This window comes from Triticum aestivum, chromosome 1B, assembly GCF_018294505.1.
Source record: "Triticum aestivum cultivar Chinese Spring chromosome 1B, IWGSC CS RefSeq v2.1, whole genome shotgun sequence".
In the NCBI taxonomy this organism is placed as follows: domain Eukaryota; kingdom Viridiplantae; phylum Streptophyta; class Magnoliopsida; order Poales; family Poaceae; genus Triticum; species Triticum aestivum.
Genome location: NC_057795.1, coordinates 241,062,004 through 241,068,593, shown reverse-complemented (window position 1 = coordinate 241,068,593; position 6,590 = coordinate 241,062,004). Strand labels below are relative to the sequence as shown.

The following is a 6,590-nucleotide window of genomic DNA, read 5'->3' as shown; positions in this document are numbered from 1 at the left end:
TCTCGAGGCTCAACCGACATACTTCGTTCGCCTATATATACTCCCGTACCCTGAAAACATCAAAGAGGACCACGAAAACATAATTCCACCGCCGCAACCTTCGGTATCTGCGAGACCCATCTTGGAGCCTTCGCTGGTGCTCCGCCGGAGGGGGAATCGACCACAGAGGGCCTCTACATCATCTCCAAGGCCTCTCCGATGAGTTGTGAGTAGTTTACCATAGACCTTCGGGTCCATAGTTATTAGCTAGATGGATTCTTCTCTCTCTTTGAATCTCAATACAAAGTTCTCCTCGATCTTATTGGAGATCTATTCGATGTAACTCTTTTTGCGGTGTTTTTGTCGAGATTCGATGAATTGTGGGTTTATGATCAAGTTTATCTATGAGAAGTATTTGAATCTTCTCTGAATTCTTTTATGTGTGATTTGTTATCTTTGTAAGTATCTTCGAATTATCAGTTTGGTTTGGCCTACTAGATTGATCTTTCTTGCAATGGGACTAGCTTTGGGTTCAATCTTGCGGTGTCCTTTCCCAGTGATAGCAGGGGCAGCAAGGCACGTATTGTATTGTTGCCATGGAGGATAAAAAGATGGGGCTTATATCATATTGCATGAGTTTATCCCTCTACATCATGTCATCTTTCTTAATGCGTTACTCTGTTCTTCATGAACTTAATACTCTAGATGCAGGCAGGAGTCGGTCGATGTGTGGAGTAATAGTAGTAGATGCAGAATGGTTTCGATCTACTTGTCACAGACGTGATGCCTATATACATGATCATGCCTAGATATTCTCATAACTATGCACTTTTCTATCAATTGCTCGACAGTAATTTGTTCACCAACCGTAATACTTATGCTATCTTGGCCCCTGGGTCTATTTTTATCATATAAGTTTCCCATCTACTTTTATTTGCATCTTTTTTCCAATCTATTTCATAAAAATACCAAAAATATTTATCTTATCTTATTATCTCTATCAGATCTCACTTTCGCAAGTTACTGTGAAGGGATTGACAACCCCTTTATCGTGTTGGTTGCAAGGTTCTTGTTTGTTTGTCTAGGTGCGTGGGACTTTTGAGGAGCCTCCTACTGGATTGATACCTTGGTTCTCAAAAACTGAGGGAAATACTTACGCTACTTCGCTGCATCACCCTTTCCTCTTCAAGGGAAAATCAACGCAGTGCTCAAGAGGTCTCAATGGTGCACGCACAACTGGGCAAGGCAACCTTCTAATCTATCCCAAGATGACTGTCGGTGTATTGGAGGTTGATGCCGACTACTTTGTACTTGTCCCGAGCAAGCAAGTGCTCCATGGTGTTGATGTACTCCTCCACCACGGCCAGATCAATGGTGTACACCACAGAGAGATCCATGTCCCTCGCGTGGGTCTCCACTTGATACATGCCGAACTCCATTGGAGCGCACCTAGATATCCTATCTGTATGTGTCATCGTGGGTGTGCTTGTTGTGTTGTGGGGTGTGATAGAAAGGTTGAAGAGACTAAGGTTATAATGCCGGGGGAATTAATGGGAGACGGGCGACCTAAAATATCGGCATGTCCGGATGGCAGTTTTTGCAGCGCGTAACTCCATTGTGTCGCATGTAACTGCATCATAGCGACGTGCACGGTGCAACCACATGCATATGGGGCTCCCAACATGATCATGCCCGACCCCAAACGCTAGAAGAGCACGCGCGGAGGGACACGAGTTGAGCGCTCCGCGACAGCCTCAACGGCGAGCAACCATATGCATATAGCAGTTGAACACGTAGGGAAAAGTCGTTCACAAGCCGAGCGTGCGGATGGACGCGAGCAGAGCGTGTCGTGGTGCCTAACGGCGAGCAGAGCGTGCCGAGGGATGCGAGTAGAGGCAGACACGATAAGGTGAATGCGGGAAACGGACAAGGGTGCACCAGCTAATTGTATGATAAGACCGATAAAAACAAAGACATTTCCTGCTAATAAGTTTTGTGTGTTCTTGGCAAGTGACGCTTGCTAGTAAATGTTATTGTCTGCCATTCTTGAATTCATCATCAACCTACTCCTTAGTTTAATCATTTGCCATGATTTGCTCAGTCTGCATAGCATCTACGCTCTTTGTGTTCAGAACTATATTCTTTACTATGGATCATAGCCTTGGGTGAGCAATGTGCCTGCATGCGTCGTGCTATCTTGCGGTTCCTTCTATGCTAAGTTTCCATTAATTGATGGCGCTTAATGAACACACCACTATTTCCCACCATTTCCTCATCAGTTTCCCGCCGCCACCCAGTGATATTGCGCATAAACCTAGGCGGCGCGCGACACACCGAGGCAACAAGCGCAGCCTATAGCCCCTCTACCTTCTCCAAGCATGCCAACCCACCGAAGCGACGCCTCTGCCATCAACCTCGTCGATGAAGAAAACGAGAAGGCACCATGGCCCATCGAGGCTGTGAGTGTCCCCAGCAACGCGATGGACGATGTTGTGATGTGCGTCATCGCCAGGGTTGAGCAGACCCTTGGCAGGCGGCGCTTTAGGGCCGCGTATCAAGATAGGCATGTGAGCGCCAAGAGGCTGCAGCTCGCTGCACAACATGATCGGTGGCGCACAGAAGAGCAAGCTATGTGCATCCATGCCGATACTCTATGGCTCGCTGCAGAACGAGACCGTTGGAGCGCCGTAGAGTGAGAGGCATGGTGCTTCGCATAGCAAGAGCAGATCCGTCGATGCTCTCCTGCTATTGATAGGGCGTCGCAGGTGGGTACATGACTCGTCAGTATTCCCATTCCCCACAAGGAGTGGGAAAAGGCCGCCTGCGCCGTACTTGCACCAGAGGCTGGCTGCGCCTTACTTGCATCGGATGCCTGCCGTGCTGTTCGCATGGGTCGTGCCATTCACCTTGTCCGCGGCCCGCTCGATGCCAATGCGTTGGTCGCTAGGATCGGCCGCCTCCTTGGCGTAGGTATCCACCTAGACGTAGTAGAGGGACATGGCCGTCGCATCCTCGAGCTGGTAATCTCCAACGAAATAGCCAACTTGGAGCTCGAGATCGCGCTCCAGATGTATCGCGAGCGTGTCGACCGCTTGAACAAATGCCTGCACGAGTTCAGGCAGAGCCAAGAGTTACCGTGGCCAAGGCTACTGGTCATGGTCGCATTTTATTTTGTTGATTCATTTCGACGTGGATCGCTATGTCTTCACAACAATCATATCATTGCTCTGTTGATTGCTCTATTTCAATGTGTCTACTGTATTTTCCATTCTTATGTATTGTTCTGTTTCAATATGTGTGTGTGTGGGGCGGGGGGGCTTTCCATTATGTATATGTGGATGATAATAGCTAGATACAAATTAGTATATGAAAACAGGTAGAAAAATGGAATTCATAATATATATTAATTGTTCATTAGTTCATCACAGAATATATACAATATCATCACATATACGTGATGATGCTTAACTACTATGTACAATGCATAAAATTGAAAATGAATAACACTAAAACTAATAATACCTCCTTAGGGGGCAGTATTCTGGCAACCCCTCTCCATGAGCTCCCTGGTGCGCGGTGTCTTCCCAGCGCGGAGGCAGTACTCCGCCTCCTCCACCTTGCAGCGCTTGATGTGCCAATCTGCCTCTTGCTGGCAGACGCGCGCGAATGGTCTTGCCATTTTGTTGGGCGCCCACCGGAGCTCCTCGTCGGTGGCACGCTGGAGCTTATCGGCCAACCTCCATGCAGTTATGAGGCACCTAGAGCCTTTGGCCTTCCTGGCGAAGTACCTGTCTTCGTACATCTCCTCCACATGTTGACGCGCTCGCCCCCAAAGCTCCAGCTCCTCCTTTTTCCAGGCAGCCTCATGGGCTTCACAAGCCGCCTAGTACCGGGCTTCCTCCTCCGCCATCTCCTTCTTGAACTCCACTTGACTGGCTTTCTCAGCCGGAGGCAGTGACTTCCACAGACAAAGATTGTACTGTCCCCAAAACCACTCCAAAGTTGGGGGGGGGGGGGGGGGGGGGGGGTCCGGCGCAACCTCGTCCGGCGGCGCGTAGGTGTCCCTTTCACTAAATTGTCCATGGTAGGATTCCCTTCCACTATATATGCACATAGCTCATTATGCGAGGCGTTCGTTATTTAAACATCTTCTCCAGGGTAGGATTCCCTTCAACTAAATTGAACTTCTTGGCATCCAACTATATCTGATACACCCATCTCCATAAATAAAGGATATTTTACACGCATGCAGTCCTTATTACTCCCTCCGTCCCAAAATAAGTGACTTAACTTCGTAATAATTTTATATATTTTGGGACGGATGGAGTATTTGTGAACAAGTGAACTCCTTTTAACAATTTTCCTCCTTCTTTGATTTTGCAGGATAGCTCATTCATTAGGGCTAGCTCAGCTATGGTTTTTTTCATTTTTTATTTCATGATTGGAATATATGCTACTTGGTGTTGAAGGGTTTGTTCATGCCAAATTTAAGAAATCTCGTGATGTTACTGGAGATTGCCCATTTACTCATTCTGCATGGAATGGTCAGGGTTTGATTATTTTTATTAGTGGACATTCGCTTAGAAAATAACCCAATAGTGCTTGCCCGTTCTCTTTACTTATGTATCTACACAATGGTGCTCTGTCAATTTTTGTGTGCAAATAATTAGTCTTTGTGTTTGTGGAAAAATGATAATGACTCGCACCATTACCATACTTGCTGAAAGTATGCTTTGCTGCAATACAATCCTATATTTACCTCGTGTTATGGTTTGATTCAGGTATAACTTCCAAGTACCAAGTTCAAGGCATGTCCAAATTGAGAGGATTCACTTATGTAAAATAACTTAATTGTCAATTGTCATAGGGGCTCATTCATTTTTAAAGTTTCTAATATATTATACTAATTGATTTCAAAATATGCAGAGTCTAAAAGATAGACCCATATGAAAATAGATACATGGAAATAATCATGTTTTTTGTGAGCTCGTGGGAAGTTTCTCAAGATTCATGTATAAATGTTACAATGATGTACCCCTTTCACTAATATAAGATGTTTTCGATATTTTAATGTAGACTACATACAAACTGAAATGAATGAAGAAACACATTAAAACACGTCTATATACATCTAATTAAGAAAAAAGGTTATAACTCCCCATAATTTGGAACAAATGGAGTATCATTGACGGGTGCAATAACTAAATACTCAAAGAATACGTTCCAAATTCCGGAATAAAGCACCCGGTCAAACTTCATTGTACACCCTTTCCTATATTACAACCCTTCCACCCGAGGGCAGTGCGTATCTAAAGAAGGCATCGTTCAAACACATGAGTGCAACTTCTTGACTTTTCCAACCCATGCTCCAGAAAATGCCCCGTAGCAACGCACGGACGTATTTACTAGTAATTGTTAAATCGCAAACATAGGAAAAAATATATACTCGGGTCGAATGTACAATAGCGGGCTACAAACGATGGGCACACGATAGCAATGTAGCGCCTGGGTGAGGAATTGGAGAGGCGCGCTCACCATGGGCTCTTGGCCCTGTCAGGGAGGCGGTCGAGCTCGTCGTTGGGCCGGAGGCATAGAGGCGGGCCGAGGCCGACAGCAAGGGAGGTAGGCCCAAGCGAGCATGCGAGCATGCGAGCTCGCTCATCGTCTCCCTCCTACGAGGAGGCCAAGAAAGGTAGAGGCATGGAGGGATGGCGAGCCTGAGGCAGGACGGTGGAGGTCGGAGACCAGCGGGGATGGACGGATCGGGACCGGGGGAAGCCAGATCTGGTCGAGCGGTGGGGAACCTTGGCGCAGCGGCGGAGTTTCGGAGCTAGTAGGGCAGACATGGAAGGTACCTGCGGTGTCCATGGATGTGGGGTGAGACACGGAAAGAAGTAGAAGGAAGAGAGGAGGGAGGGTAGGGCGGCGTGGACCTCTGGTGGCGCTGCTGCTCTGACGGCTCGCCGGCCGGCTGGACACGGGGAGAGGGCACTCGAGGTTGGGCGCCAAGGATTGATATCCCCTCGATCCTGGATCGATGGGGGCGGCTTGGCGACGAGCAGCACGTGGGCGACAACGTATGGCCTACGCGTGCCTCGCCCGGGCTTGAGCGGACCGCGATGGAGTGGGGCTCTACGGGGAAGCGTAGGAGACGTTTGATCTACATTTAATGTTCCAGATCATGGCGGTGGTAGGGCAGCGCAGGTGGCGGCTAGTGGAGGACATGTGGTGGCGGGGCAGTGGAGAAGAAGGGCTAGGGGCTAGGGTTTCCGAAAATGAAGGTGTAGGGTGTTCATATATAGCAGGTGGGGGCTTGGGGGCCTGTTTTGGACTCAATCGACATCGGATGGCTTTGGACAGAGGGGGATTAGGGTAGGCCTTAGTAGGCTGTGTAGAGGGGCTTTAGAAGAGAGGGAAAGAAACAGCCCGGCAATAATAAAATGTCTGACGATTAGACCCTTATAGTGTTGTTATAGGTTTAACAGTTCGAGTATCAGACAACCTCTGAACGCGACGAAATTTGGCACACAGTCTACCTACAAAATAATAAGGCCACGCGCCAACTTCCACCTCATTCCGAGAACATTTTATTCTCACCTATAAAATAATAT

General features: G+C 47.7%; 1 long non-coding RNA gene across 1 annotated transcript; it reads right to left on the bottom strand.

Annotated features, from left to right (window-relative positions):
- Positions 1-4,997: 4,997 nt before the first annotated feature.
- Positions 4,998-6,310, bottom strand: LOC123089849 (uncharacterized). The gene is made up of 2 exons (XR_006442401.1): positions 5,913-6,310; positions 4,998-5,834 (listed from the first exon to the last, which is right to left on the bottom strand). It is a non-coding gene; the product is annotated as an uncharacterized lncRNA (long non-coding RNA).
- Between the last annotated feature and the right edge of the window lie 280 nt (positions 6,311-6,590).